The sequence below is a fragment of the Pteronotus mesoamericanus genome, unplaced genomic scaffold, assembly GCF_021234165.1.
Source record: "Pteronotus mesoamericanus isolate MK-2021 breed Mesoamerican mustached bat unplaced genomic scaffold, CSHL_Meso_final contig_59, whole genome shotgun sequence".
Classification (NCBI taxonomy): Eukaryota; Metazoa; Chordata; class Mammalia; order Chiroptera; family Mormoopidae; genus Pteronotus; species Pteronotus mesoamericanus.
In genome coordinates this window covers 2,254,663-2,270,537 of record NW_026555206.1, presented here as the reverse complement: position 1 = coordinate 2,270,537, position 15,875 = coordinate 2,254,663, and the positions used below count along the sequence as shown (strand labels likewise).

General features: G+C 38.0%; 1 protein-coding gene across 4 annotated transcripts in view; it reads right to left on the bottom strand.

Moving 5' to 3' along the window:
- The window catches only part of NRG3 (neuregulin 3), a 1,143,185-nt gene that overhangs the window by 527,801 nt on the left and 599,509 nt on the right, over window positions 1-15,875 (bottom strand). The window lies entirely within an intron of this gene.

Sequence of the window (15,875 nt, the reverse complement as noted above, 5' to 3'; positions counted from 1 at the left end):
TTTTTATTTACTAATGAATCCATTAGTTCCTCAGTTTGTTTTTGTTGGGAGGATTTTGGTAACTAACTTAACTTTCTTAATAATTTTGTGGCTGTTCAATTTTTTAAATATCTTTATTATTCATTCTTGGTGTTTTATTTTCTAGGAATTTTCCCATTATATCTAATTTAATCTATAGTTTATCTAATTTGTTGATGTATTGATATAATTATTCACAGTATTTTCTTATATTTCTTTGAATTTATATAAAATGCATAGTAACATCACTGCTCAATTTCTAAATTTAGTTATTTGACTTCTCTTTCTTTTTTCCCTTAGTAAATCTTGCTAAGATATTTGCCACTTTCGTAGAGCTTTTTGAAAAACCAACTCTTTGTCATACTGATTTTTTTCTGTTGTTTTTCTATTTTTATTATTTCTTTCTTTCTGCTAGCTATGGGTTTAGTTTATTTATTTAGATTATTTCATTAAGTTGTACAGTTTGGTTTTTAATTGGAAATCTCAGTTGTTTTTTTTGTTGTTGTTGTTGTTTTCTTTCAACAATTTAATCATGTAATCCCCCTGCCTTTTGGTCTGCAATATTTCTCCTGAAAAATTGGCTGATAATCTTCTAAAGATTTCCCTGTACATGCCAACTTGCTACTTTATTGCTGCTTTCAAGTTTATCTTTGATTTTTGAGGATCTGATTGTAAGGTATCTTTATTTGGTCTCTTTGGATTTATCCCACTCTAAGTTCATTGAGATTTTTGTATTTGTATATCCATTTCTCTACTGAAATTTGGAAAGTTTCAGTCATCATTTCTTTACTAAGCTCTTTCTCCCCTTCTCTCTCTGATCCTTCTGGACCTCCCATAATGCATATAATGTTTTTAATGGTGTTCTGTAAGTCTCAGAGTCCATTCAATTATTCTTCATTTTTAATTTATTTTTGCTCCTCAGATTTAATCATTTAAAATGACTTGACCTAAAGTTTGCTTATTTTTTCTTCTGCCTGTTCAAGTCTTTTGTTGATCTCCTCTAGTGAATTTTTCAATTCAGTCATTGTATTCTCATTTTCATATTTTCTATTTGGTCTTTTTTTATAACTTCTGTTTTTGGTTGATATTCTCAATTTGTTAATATATCATTTTCTGATTTCTTTTAGATCTCTGCCCACATTTTCCTTAAGCCCTTTGACCATATTTATATTAGCTGTTTTAAAGTTATTTTCTAGTAAATCCAATGCCTATATTTATTTGGGGGTTGTTTCTGAAGAGCAGCTTGTTACTTTTAATGTGTCATAGATTCCTGTTTCTTTATATGCCATGTAACATTTATCGATAATAGGGCACTTGAAAAAACAGCTACTTTTCCCAATCTTTTCAGACTGGCTTCATGCAGAAGAACACATTCACTCATCAGCATGGTGTGAAAGCTTCACATCTTCTCTGGCTCTTTCTGGGTATATGTATCTCCTTTCACTGTGAATGTGCTTTTATAGTATTCTCCCATTACATAATTATTTGTAAATAGTATACTTTCTCTAAGAGTCTTACCTCTGCTTCCTCTGGGGGACATGTCTGTCTTTTGTACACCCAATCAGTATCTCTTGCTTCACACATCTCTCAATCTGTAGCTCCTTTTCAATTTTTGAGAGGCATGCTTGCTGCTTCCCATGGCCTGCAGAGCCTGAGATCCAAGGTACTTTCATCTGTCAAAACTCCATGAAGGTGACTAGGAGACCAATTTGTTAGGTGGTCCACAGATGGGTTAGAATGTTGAAAATTCTGTCCTCTTTGCTCTCTCCACTTCACTAATGGAAATAGGGGCTGAGCTACTATATTCTTCAAACTGGGTGGGATAAGAATGAATTGCCACTGAATTTCCTACTGTTTTGAATGTGGCTATTTCTTGATTAACTATTTATTTGGCTGCTCTAGGTTTTGGACTTATTTTCATAGCTCCTATACAGTGATTTTATTCAGTTTCTAGGTATTTTTTTTAACTCCATGAGTAGTGAATTTTGCTGACATGACTCTATTTCTTGATTTAAATATGTATATATATTTACATATATACACACATGTTTTAGGGATACACACACACACACAAACACACCCCTAACATATTTGATACACCTTCCCATGATTCTGGCTACTTTTTCTTATATATGACTTTCCTTATTACACTTGCCATCCTCTAAACTCCTCAAGGACTCAAGAAGTACCTTCATTTATATAACACATAGCTCAGTGCCTGGCTCTGAATAGCCACTCAATTTTAGTGTGATAAATTGAGCACTATAGAAAAGCAAGCCTATGTGTATGGATATCACATCATCTAGTCTCATGTTCTAACCTCATGAGAATCACCAATTTTTTCCTGCCTTTACAGTCAGAGCATTGCCTTAGAATGTGTGTCTACAGTTGGGTGTGTTCACAGAAAACCCACATTGACTTAGTTGAAATCCTGTAGTTGGTATATTGTTAATAGACTGTATGTGAAAACTTCAGCAGGCACTAAGTATTAGTCAGAAGGAAGATGAGCACGACTTCCCTACTGTACCTGCACCACACCCTTTTCATCAGTGAAAAGTGTGTATTACCCTGAGTAAGCAGTATCATTTCTATTGTTGATTTGGCTTATTCAAGTGATTCTTGAAGCAGCAATGGCATTTTCAAGATTAAGGAAAAAACAAACAAAAATTAGTAAGTATATGAGTCTCTCAAATTGGCATTTAAGGCAAAAGACTGCAGGATGCTAATTAATTCCATGGGTCATTACTACACACAGGAGTCCTTTTGAACAAAGATGTTAAATGCCTCCCTGAGGTGTGTGTCGTCCTCCTAAATGAATTGGTCAAAGAGAAATGTGTATTATTTGGACAGGGAGACTCAAAGGGGAATTGCCATAAAATGGAGATGTTTGATAACCCATTAAAAATAGTGTATTAAGTAGCTTCTATTATAAAGCAATATCTTTAAGGGAGAAGACTTACAAAAAGTCAGCAAAAATTCTCTAAATCAATTAATATCTCTCCCCTGTTCCCCACAGAAAACACAATAACTGGATTGATAATTGTCACTTAAATATTTTGGGTCTTTTTTGTATTAAATAGATTATTGAACTAATGTATTTAAGAGTTCCTATTTTTTATATCAGTCTTGTATGAACATCTATAAGTAACAGGCACATATCTATAATAAACTATTGTAAATAAAATGTTTTCCAAGGCCAGAATTTTAGAGTCTAGTTATCTACTTGATTTTCCAAATACAGAGCAATTCTTTTTCCTAGGTGGCAAAACCATATTAAGATTTTGACCAAAGTTAATGTAAAGATTTAAAGGATATGGTTAAATAGAAGTGAGTGACTGCATTTGCTCTAGTAAATATATACATATATATATATATATATATATATATATATATGATTTTTATCTTCACCATCCACTATTATTTAGTAATTTCCCCCACTTGGCACATATATAATCTTTTACAGAGGCTGAGTAAAGTCATTTGTTTAAATAATCAATTATAATTTGGTTCTAAACTTTTAGACCATACAATGCACAATTATTAATATTGTCCTTTTGGTTTTAATTTTCCCTGAAGTTATGTTAGCAACTTTTCTCTTAGAAAGATTAGAATTTTTCTCTTAGGAAGATTAAGCGCGCGCGTGCGTGCGAGCGCGCGCGCGCACACACACACACACACAGTGAGGATAGATATCTTTTAGAGAAGATGTCATTTGAATTAAGCATGAAAAGTAATCTTAAGAAATTGCCACAGAAGGTACCAGGTTCTCTCAATAGTTCAAGAGTGGTGGTAGCCAGCAGGCATTCAAGTACCATAGAGAACTTTTAGTGGGACTCAGCAGGAATAAATAAAAAGGATAATGTCAAGAGTTCTGGTCTATGAAGTAATATGGAATCCCTGGCAGCTCTTCTTGAGCAGGCAGACTTGAGACCATGACAGGAGAGAGGCAGCTGCAGAACCAGGAACTGGGAAACTGAAAATTATGTGGGCAGTAATCTTGAGAATGGGGCAGAACCTGGCTATCCAAACAGAGACCCCTGATGGACTAGTAAGAAAAGAGGACCCAAAGAAGAAGCCTAACCTCTCTCATCTCAGGTAAAGGCTATATCCAGGAACTGAATTCTAGACTTAATTTAAGGAAACAACTGTGTAGAAAGGAGGGTTGTAGAAGCTGAGGCTGAGTAGTAGTGGCCAACAGGCTGGGCTGAGGATAGAATGTGACTATGGCAGAGCACACTGAGCCCTATGACTAGGACTCCATTCAGCTGGGTCCTGTGCAGCCTGTACCTGACTTGAGGTTATGAGCTTTCTTTGCAAAGTACTGTTTGGCACTCATAGGCCTCTGATAAACCCTATCCTTAGGATATAAAATCCTTCTACTCTTATGAAAGTACTGTTGAACTCTCCATTATTTCTGTGTCTGCAGATACTATTGTTAAATGATGATTGTTCTCATTCACTGAATATATTTTTGTTTTACACATTCTCTCTAATATCCTTCTAACACATTCTCATGAGAGAAAATTGAAGCCTAGAATGGGTTAGCCACTTGCCCAAAATTATTCAGGCCATGAGTAATGAAACTTGAACATACCTCCAGCTCTAGCTGATCTAAGGTTCTAGTAATTTCCATTAAGCTACCTGGTTCTCATTGGAAGATGTTATTACTGAAAATATTAATAATCAATTAACCCTAATAAATATTTAGAGAAGAATTTTTAGAAGGGGGCTCGGAAATACATGGGGACTTTTCTTTTTGGTGCTGTGCCTTAGCATAGTATGAAATTTAAGGCCTGCAACTCAGGCTATAAAGAACCAAAAGGGAGAAAACACAGACATACAAGGGCCCCTCAAATACAGTCTGAAAGGGCATTACTAGAGCTCAGTTTTGCGCAATTGACTAGATGGGATGGGAAGAAAGTAATTAGTTGGTTATTACATTGAATTTCTTAATACACACATTCAAAGATACAAGGTAAAAATGATCACTTCTGCCTCTGTTTTGACTATAACCCAGAAGGTTATTAGAAAGGAATAATAATAATGATGGCACACAGTCTTCTAATCTTAACTGCAATATCTAGTAAGTAAATATCTTGAACTAATGTTCTTTCAGGTGCACATGAGTACATGTCCTCATGCCTGAACTAGCCATGCTTCTTGCCCATTCAAAAAGCCTCAACAAGGCCTGGTATTCAGAGGAAGCAACCAGACTTAAGTATTCAGGCCACACCCTTCACCCTCACAACTCTCCCATGCCATGTCTTGTGTACTCACCGCTATTCTAAGCTAGAAATGATCATACCTTGAAGTCTATGTTTTTATCAGTTTGGTCATCCAGGTTTCTCATCAAGAGTGTTCTTCCTTCACCCCAAATGAAGCAGTCTTTGCCTCTTGAAATGCTACTCATCTTTCAAGTTCTGTTTTAAATGCTTCTGACTGTTGATCTTCCTTTGATGTACTATGTGGGCAATGGTTTATTTACAGCATTGACCACTAGCTCTTTTTGTAGAATGATGACTCTCTTCCTTGTACTTATCTCACTGTGTGGTCCACAAAGGTGCTCAATAAGTGTGTGAGGCAGAAAGATAAGGGCAAAATGGAAGAAAAAACATGGAAAAGAGGCAGGCAGGAGGAATAGGATACGTCTCCTCCTGCTTAAGTACCAGTTTTGGAAAGCTAAACAAAAAAGAAATCAACAGGGCAAGTGAATGACTGAAGCTGCCTTACAAACTTAATAATAGAGTCATGAGTCATGGATGTGATCATTTATTTCATAAAGAAGCTGAAGACTGCTTGGCCTGGAGCTTGTCTTCCTGAGCTATAAGAACCCTTGCTCAGTTATAGCAAGAAGTCAGAAACTTTGTTAGATTTTTCTCCTACTTTCACACTGTCATTAATTTTAATGTATAGATATACTTTCCCTCTTTGTCTTCTATCATCTATCTATCTATCTTTCTATCATCTATCATCCCCACACTTCCCCATGCTTTTGTAGTTCCATCAGAATAATGGTGACCAGAAAAAGCTACTTTTCATAGGCAGAAGAGTCAATTAGATGCACAGATCTAAAGCTCCAGCTGATATTAAGCGAGGCATTCCCCAGGTCCTGCAGCACCTGTAGTCATTCCACTCCTTGCTGGAATTCGGCACCTTTGTCACATAATTCTCCGCATAGGAGAAATCTGTCAGGTCTTTTTGTATCACTTGTCTCCTGGATAATGCCAACAGATCTATAGAAAGCCTCTCCTCAACACTGAGATTGAAAAATAAAAGGGGAGAAAATGGATAATTATTCTTCAAAATAAAACAGGTCTTGGTCATACTGAATTTCTCTAAAATGTATCCTCTTTAATGATTCAGACCCTTAGCGATGTTCTCTCTGAAGCTACAAAATTTACATATAAATTCAAGGGAACTATTTTATATCACAGTTCACAATTATCAAACTTGCTGCTACAGCTGCCAGCCCGTCCCTACAAGGGTTGGACACTTCCACATATAACCTCTTCCTCTTCACAACCAGTATGATATACAGGTGGGAGACTGGGCCTTGGAGAAATACAATGTGAGTTCAAATCCCAGCTGTGACACTAACCACAGATCCTGGTGCAATGTCACTTAACCAATATTTAGCTTAGTTTTCATATGAACACAAGGGGGACACTTCTGAAGATAAAATGTGACTGCCTTAGTGATCCACTGGAAATAGGAACAGCATATGATACATGCTAGGAAAATGTTTTTTTTTTTCCATTTTCCTGAAAAGTTATGTGGTTACGAAACAATTGTACAAAAGGTATGACATTCAAGACCTACACACATGTGTGCAGAAAAGCTGTATTACTTATTTCCTGAAATAGACTTAAATTTAACTCCAAATATTCCTCTCTGCCAAGAAGGAAAGAATATCAAACATACTCATAATTGAGGTTAAAATCCTTCCTCTGACATGCTTCCAAGCCCCATGATGGTGTAACAGCAGCAGGTAGCACTGGCCCATCCATCAGTCACAGTGCACCAATCCCCATGGCTTGTCCAAGAGTGTTCTACTATCCCTGCCCTACTGCTCCTTTTAGGTCCAGCAGTCATGACCCTGGGACCCTTTTCTGCAGATACACTTCCTTCTCTGAAAGCAGGCCACCTTCCTAGCATACCTCTAGGAAAAAGGATCCAAGTTGCCTCTTCCACAGGATCTGCAATCCTTCCTCTTACTCCCAAGACTGTAAATTGCCTTTGGATCAGGAGACAAGCTCTCCTGTCTTTACTTGTTTCCCTTAGAGACATGCTGTTGCTTAAATCTTCATTATGAATTTGGCAACCTGGAGAAAATAAAATTAGGAACAAAAGTGTCTTGTAGGTCAGGAAGCCTACATCCTGCAACCTTGAATGGAGAAAAGAGGCAATGCATAAACATAAATTGATAGTTCAGAATTTCTCCTACTACAATAATAATTGCAAATATTTGAATAGCTAACTCCTATTAAACATTATGATGAGCTCAAAAAAATACTAGTACTTCTATAATCAAAGAATAAACTTATAAATAAAGTACAGTGCTTTACTCTTCTTAGGTCTCTTTCTTGTATCAGTTTAGTTGATTCTATCTCATGGGGAGCATGCAAAAATGTGACAATTGCCCTTTTTTTGGTAAGTTTATGAAGGCACTTCAAAGTCTATCTGTGGGCTTGTCAGTGTGCAGCTCTTTGCAGATGCCTCTTCATCTGGGCTTCCTCTACTTTGGGTGGGGTGGCCAATTGCCCTTAACCAGGGTGTTAGAACCCAGAATCAATCCTAGAGCCCAGTAGCATACAGTTTCTCCTTCCCTGCCTCCACCTCCTTGTTGTGTGGGCTGCTCAGGTAAATGGCTCCTGAGTCTTATACCTTAACTGATGTATTAACACCCTGCTCAACCCTCAACTCCTTTCAGCCCTGAGGCTACATTATGCTCCTCCCTGGGTCTACTTGAACGGTCTATCACACTCTGACCCTCTTTTCACAAGCACACTGCTGTCTGAGGAGCTTCTTGAGAAGCTTCCTGCTCCTTACTCTTATCTCCTTGTTCCTAGAGCCCAGTATTGAACCCTCAGGCCTCTGGTCTGGGATCCACCCACCCCACATTCCTACTGGGTTACCACTTACCACCTTTCTACAGGCAGCATCCTGCTTGTTTATCTGTCTCCCTCCAGCTTCATGGTCTCCATTGCCTACCTGTTTTCTCTTAGAAGTCTATTTCTTGGACCTGACTTGACTAGTTCAGCAAGTCTGTTTCATTTGACCTCTGTCTAGCTGGGTCACGTCAGGTGAGTCTGCTTTCAATAGAAGGTGGATATTAAGGCTTATTCTGTCCCAAAAAGGAGCCAAAGAAAGGGGCCATAATATTGCTTCAGGAATTCTATCTCCCTTATCCAAGTGACTCTCATGGTACATAGTCTCTTCAGGGGAGAAGGGCTCATGGGCTCTTTCTCTGGAGTCCACAATCCTGAGGAGTGGTGGTTGAACTGGGAAGGATGTTATTCCAAAGGTAGTCAGAGTTGCTCTCCCAAAAAGGAGAGAGTGGCTGGAGAGGAGGGGAGATAGTGAGAGAATGGGAAGGATTTGTTCATTCATCAGCAGAAAATCCAGAGAAGGTGGCTGTCAGTGAAAGCAAAAATACAGGATGTCAAGGGAATGGAATGGTCCAGTGAAGTCAGGCAGGTTGGGACCTCAGTCTAAGTTGGGACATGTGGGCCTGGGCAATCATTATATGTAGATGAGGTATATCTTGATGGATAAGATCAGTCCTTACAGAAGCTTCCTGGGCTGGGTAGATTCAGAATCACCTCACATTCACTGAGTACTTAACTGTATGCATGGCAGTGTCTGTCACATACTCTCCCTCATGTATTCTGCATGACTCCTCCTAGATGTAAAAATGATTGTGTACATGTTAAAGGTATTGATAAGGGCTCAGTAATATTAATATGACAGTCCTACCATCACAATGGGTGGAAAGCAGTGGTTACATTTAATGCAATGTATAAATACTCTGGACTGGTCCTCTAGCTCCCTAGCTCCTAGGTCCTGAGCCTAGGTCTCAGGCTTGTCTTTGATCACACCTCCTTTCCCAGTACCATTTAGTTTCTGTTGCAGAAATAGTCCACCTGTGACTGCTAACATCTTTGTAGCCCTGCGCATCCAGGTATACTGTGGGCCTTCAGCCTGTCAGTGGTATGGAAATACTGCACTCACCTTTGAGAAGTCCCTGAGGTTAAACAGTTAGTCAGGGAAGATGAAGGAATCTTGTGATAATCCACTCCATGGAGTTAACCCTCAGGGGAGCAAGTTCCTCTTCTGAGAAATTAGCCCACTTGGAACCCCTGACTTGGACAATTTCTTTAATCACATGGTGAGTGACTTGAGACATCCCAGAGGGAAAACTTGTAACTTGACACCAAATTAATCAACCAGAAATCCACGAATTTGTTTTTTCTCTGCTTCATCCAGAGCCTAATTAAGACCCTTGTATAGTTGTTACTTAGTGCCAGCATCATTATTCTGGTAATGGCGCATTATTTTTAGCCTTGAAGCTACCCCATGTGCCACTATAGAGTGCCCTTCAGTAAGCCATACTTTTTTTTTTTAAAGTTTCCCAGGGCAATCAGTCATGAATAGGACACTCCCTAGCACTGTCCCCAGCCCTCATCAGCATGGGCATCCTGGTGGGGTTGTAAACAGGCATCAGGAACTCAGGTCCATGTCCTGGCTCCTCTAGTGCCAGGACATATGGAATATAGGGTTGGGCACTTACCCTCTGTAATTTGGGGATAATACCCCTGCTTTGTAAGTGGTTGCTGTAAAATCCAGAGCAATGGGCACAAGTTAGTATCATTAGTCTATTTTGAGCTCCATTTTCTGGCAATTAATTGATTGATGTACTCCTATTTGCCTGATTTCTTCTCTGATTGTGCATTGAATCTAATGTCTTCATTTGGCAAGATTTCCCATTTCAACCTGGAGAAGCGAAGCCTCTGGAGCAATCATTAAAGGCTCAGTGACTGCTGAGAGGGTAGGCTTCCTGGCCTTTGTTGTGTTCTTGGTGGGGCCCATGCCTCAAACTGACAGCCGTGGGGCCAGGTCCTTTGGCTCACAGCCTCTTCCCACAGTGACAGGGAAGGTGCCTCTTTTAGTTCCCTGTGATATATAAATCCTGGATATCACATGCACATGGATCCCTTCTCTTTTAATTGGTAGTTTGGATTTTGTGGCACAATCTACTTTTCCTACACTGATTTAATTATCTACAGCACATGTGCTACGTACTTCTCAGGCTCTGTAATTATCACTTAGCATCAAAAATTGAAAAGTGGAAAGAAGCAAAGCCCAACCTTATGACTTGAAAGTGAAATCAGCCTCTAAGAAAAATTTTCTGAGCCTAATACTTATATATTTGCTTTTGCTGGGGTCTTATTTTGGAGAAAGCATCTAAGTAAATCAATGAGTCTAGATTCTGATGTTTTAAAAGTTAACTGACCCTTAATGACAGTGGCACTAAGCCTCAATTTGTCAGTAAAATAGAACTGTCTACCCAACTAATCCACAAGACTCAGATGAGGGAGAATAAAGACCAACAGTTAAGTCATATAATTATTTTAAGTATTAAAGCCTAAATAACACTACAGACATAAGGAAGCATGAACAGTTTACTTAATAAAATATTTTTCACTAGCAGAACAGGGAAAATTTGCAACAGCACATCACCCAGCCTCTTCCCTTCTTAGGGAAATCGTTTTCAAGATTCACTCAGTGATATGATGGTATTAATTTTATTCTATTATCTAATTCAGTTTGCCAAATAAATAAATCCACTCTGAGTGGGAGCAGCTGAACTAGCAAGCACACCGTTTAGCCCTGACTCAGGCAGATGAGAGGTTTTTACCTCCTGGCTCTGCCATGTGATAATGGTATGGGCTTGCCCAACTCCTCAGCCTTTGAAAGTTCTGATGATCAAGTGAGATCATATCAGTGAATTATCAATCACATGGAAGGCTTTAATTTAATGTTAGTTCCTTTTGTGTCTAAATCCTCAGAGTATTGCTTAACAATACCAGTATTAGTATGGTAGCCCATATATGGGTCTTTGCTTCTAGATGCAATCCTTCTTCTACTGCTTGGTAGCTCTCTTCAGAAGAGCTTTAGGAACATGGCTTCTACATAGCAGTAGTGTCCTTGAGTGTTTACAGAGAAGGAGAACAGTTTGGATGCTATTCTTGACAAATACTTCAGCCACAATTAAGTGTTGCTGCTATGGTTAGGACAAAGGACAAGTGATCAAAGAAGACTAATTATAATGAATTATGATCCCTCTGTAAGTTTGTGCTTGCTATTTCAGCTGCCATGTGAATAGATGACAAGGCTGTGGAAATAACTGCCTGCCATCTGTCTAAAAATTCAAAGCAGGAGCAAAAAGTACCCAAGGACAAGAAAGTTAACGCCTAATTAAAATCTTAAAAGTAGTGCTCACTAGTTAATTTCTGAGTGTATCCACTACTAAGGAAGCCAAGAATGGCTGGGGAGTTGGTATCCATCATTTCTATTTTAACTGGTAGGTGGACAGATAATGAAGAGATTAAAGAGTGCAGTAGTCCTGGGTTCAAGACCAGCCTTAGTTCTTCCTGGTCTTTATTTCCATTCTGGCCATTCAAGTGACTTCCCTGAGCAATAGTTCCACATTAATCAAATGAGTGGGGTAAGGGGAGAAAAGAAAACAGTGCTCATCCTATCCACCTTACAAGGTCAATTACAAGTTTGTATAGTGATGCTTCCTATTCTTTATGCTCAAAATCAGATTTATTATCTTTCTCCCCAAAACTGCTTGTACCTAATTTCTGGATCACTGGAGAATGAAAAACCCACTAACACCTATCTCTTGAACCACAGTAATCACTGTGATTTATTGAGCAATTGTAATGAGCCAGGCACAATGTCAAGCCTAGAAACACAATAAAATATAATGACTACGTGAGTGAGCTTTGGTTCAGACAGTACTGGGTTCCGGTCCCAGGTCTGTTACTAACTAGCTGTTTGACTTGGGAGGTCTATATCATTTCTGTGATGAATAAGAATATGACACATGAATATACTTGACTAAATCCTTCAGCCTCCTCTGCAGCTAGCACTCAAGAAGCATCATCAAAAGCAACTCTTAAAACTATTTGAGCTTATAACCTTCTCTGCTGAATAAATAAGAAAACAGAAAACCAGTTAACTTAATGAGATACATGCTAAAGTTAACTAAGTTTCTCTGACATAAAAGCCTCATGCTTTTTTTATTAATCATTTTATTATTTTATTACAGTTATCCTAATTTTTCCCCTTTGCCCTCCTCCACCCGTTCCACCCCCCACCCCTACAGTCAATTCCCACACTGTTGTACATGTCCATGGGTCATTCATACATGTTCTTCCTCTAGTCCCTTCCCTTTCTTTTCCCCATTATCCCGTTCCCGACCCCTCTATCATCACTTCCAGTCAGTTCCATGTTTTCATACCTGTGGTTCTATTTTTTTCATTTGTTTATTTTCTTCATTAGATTCCTCTTGGGTGAGATCATATGGTTTTGTCTTTCACTGACTGGCTATTTTACTGGAGATATTAACATAATATTCTCCAGTTCCATTCATGCTGTCAGAAAAGGCAGAAGTTCCTTCTTTCTCTCTGCTACATAGCTTTCCATTGTGTTAATGCACCACAGTTTCTTGATACACTCCTTAACTCATGGGCACTTAGGCTGCTTCCAGCACTTGACTATTGCAAAAAGTCTCATGGTTTTAACCCATGCATTCTCTCTCCTACACCTATTCCCATAGTACAAAAACCACATGCCATTTATATACATCATGCATTGGTTTAATTTCACATGGAGATATTATTATTTGAGATAATTTTATGCAAAGATTAACTTAGATTTTCTGGTTGGTAATTTTTACCACTGAATTAATACAATGAGCATAGAAGACAGTCCTAAGAAGTGATGGAAATTTATGTGTAGATATGCTGACCAACCATTCTTGTTTGCCCAGATTTCTCATTCTTAACTGTAATATTTGATTCCATGAACTGTGTTGCCATGTCATGGAGACATGAAAGAAGCTCTTAAGAAAAAGGACAATTCTGGAAATAAAGATACCTTGCTTATCATACAGCCTAGTGTCTCAGCATTATTTTTGTTCTCTAGGCTAGGGGGCTAAGATACATGCATCTATTTTTCACTAATATAATTAATAATTATTATAATGTGAAAATATTTTAAACTGTGGAGAACCTTACAGTTCTCATTTTACATACATAATTCTATCTAATGATAACAATATTCTGTGAGGTAGTTTCATTTTGTTCATTTCATTTTTTCAGTCTTCCCACTGCCTTTTTTAATTTTTTAAAAAAATTTATTGTATTTTTTTCTATTACTATTTAGTTGCCTTCTACCCCTCTCCACCCCCACAATCATCACACTGTTGTCCACGTCCATAAGCCCTTTTTCCTTTTTGCTGAATTCCTCCACCCACTTCCCTCACCTCTCTTAGCTGTCACCCTGCTTTCTATCTATGAGTCTGTCTCTATTTTGCATATTAGCTCAGTTTGTTTGTTAGATTTCATGTATGAATGAAGTCATATGGCATTTTTCTTTCTCTGATTGGCTTATTTCACTTAGCACAATGTTTTCCATGTTCATCTATATTGTCGCACAGGGTAAAATTGCCTTCCTTTTTATGGCTGAGGTAGTATTCCATTGTGTTAATGTCCCATAGTTGTTTTATCCACTCATCTACTGATGGACATGGGCTGCTTCCATATATTGGTGATTGTAAATAACACTGCAATGAACAGAGGGGTCCTTATGTTCTTTCTAAGTATGAAAAACTGAGGCACAGAGAGCCTTTCTAATATCACACAGTATGGTAGAGATGGCTGCATACTAGATTCATAGTCCTCTTTCACAGGATAGAATTTTTGTTTGGGCATCCCCTAAGCCAAGGACAACATTACTCAGAAGCCCTTGCATCTAATAGGGTCACAAGACTAACTTCTGAACAATGGAATGTGGATAGAAAAGATAGACATCCTCTTCAAACCTGGCCCATAGAATCCTCTGTATTTTATTGCTCTCATTTGCCAACAGATGTTGATACCCAGGGAGACTTGAAAGCTATATGATGAATATGATAGAGCCAACAATAGGAGGAATCTGGTTCTTGAATGAAGACACTAACATAACTAACACATGTGATAATCATTAGAGGTTTAGAACTCCAGTTGGGGCAGAAAACACACCACACATGCATGCACACACAGGAGAACAGCTAACAGCTGACCATGAGCACCTTTTGATTCAGCTTTATAAGAAATGTGTCACTTCAGTCTCTCAGTGGATGGATAAGGTAGTTTAAATTTCTGACTTCAAGGTGAAAAAATGGATTCTCACATACATATTATACCATGGCAAAAACAAATTGAAATTCCAACTTGTAAAGCAAAATACAAGTTACATATAACAGAAGCCATAAGGGATCAATTTAACTGAAGAAAATGAAATAAATTGTGTTCAAACATTACAAGTCAAAGCCTATAGGTGTTCGTTTAGAGTCCATTGAGTTGTGTAAATGAGTATGTGGTATTCACAGCACAAACCCAGCTGATTCAGCAGATGTGGTGAATATATAATCCATCATATTCTGGATGGACAGGCTGACTTCATAGCTGTAAACAGAATTATGTCTAACAGCCTGAGGCTAACACCACAAACAATGAAACACACCATTACAAGTTTTTAGACAAGGCTGTGAATTTTAATGACTTCCATCGTGGCTGGGCCATAAATAGGATTATTAGATATCAGCGAGGATAACAACTCTTGTTTCTCAAAATATCTTAGATCTGGGAATGCTCACAGGTCTGGTGGGCAAAACACTAGGAGAGGCTATGCTGGATACTGAATAGAGGAAGTGCTGACCCTACTTATCCACTGAGACATTTCATAAGGCTCACATGTTTTTGTTGTTCTAAATTATGAAACACATAGAACTCTCCTGAACTTATATTTCTTCCTTTTCTAGATGGAATCCTTCAAAGGCAAGCATGCAGTTAAGTCTAAGTTGTCATCACTTTGTAAGGTAGTGTGTAATTGAAGTGGTCATTGCCTCTTGGGGAAACTTTCAAAATGCTTGATGCAGATATCACTGAAACAAAATATAGCTCTGAAATCAAAATGAGGAATCATTTATGAGGTATCTTGAAATAAAATAGACAAGCTGAGGTTATATTATCTGTTAAGGTTATTCAGTCATTGATATTGATTTTATTTACATTTGCTACTGTTCCTCTAAGAAACTAAACAAAACTACTTGTTGAGACAAATGCAAATTTGACTGCTTTATTTGTTGAAATCGGAAACAAACACCCTAGGTTCCCACACCATCACTCTTGGGTTTTGCTAAATTGTTTGCATTTACCAGGTAAATATTCTACTGTTAGTATTTGCCTACATGAATTCATCCTATTTTCACACTCACAGGTGACTCTTTATTTCTTTAAGTATATGTCAGCCAAATACAATTTGCTGGGGTGCTTCTAGATTCCAGTCTGTACTAATTCAACCAAGACAAATAATATACTTGTTAGGAAGTTGGACTCTGGAGCAAGACTGCTTGAGTTCAAATCCAAGCTCCAAACTTGCTTACTTGAGTCACTGGAAAAAGTTATTCAAACTCTGTGCATCTCAGTTTCTTATCTATGAAATGAGTATAATAATTTCATCTTCTTATAGGGTTGTCCTGAGAATTGTATGAGTTAAAATTTTATAACACTTAGAACACTGCC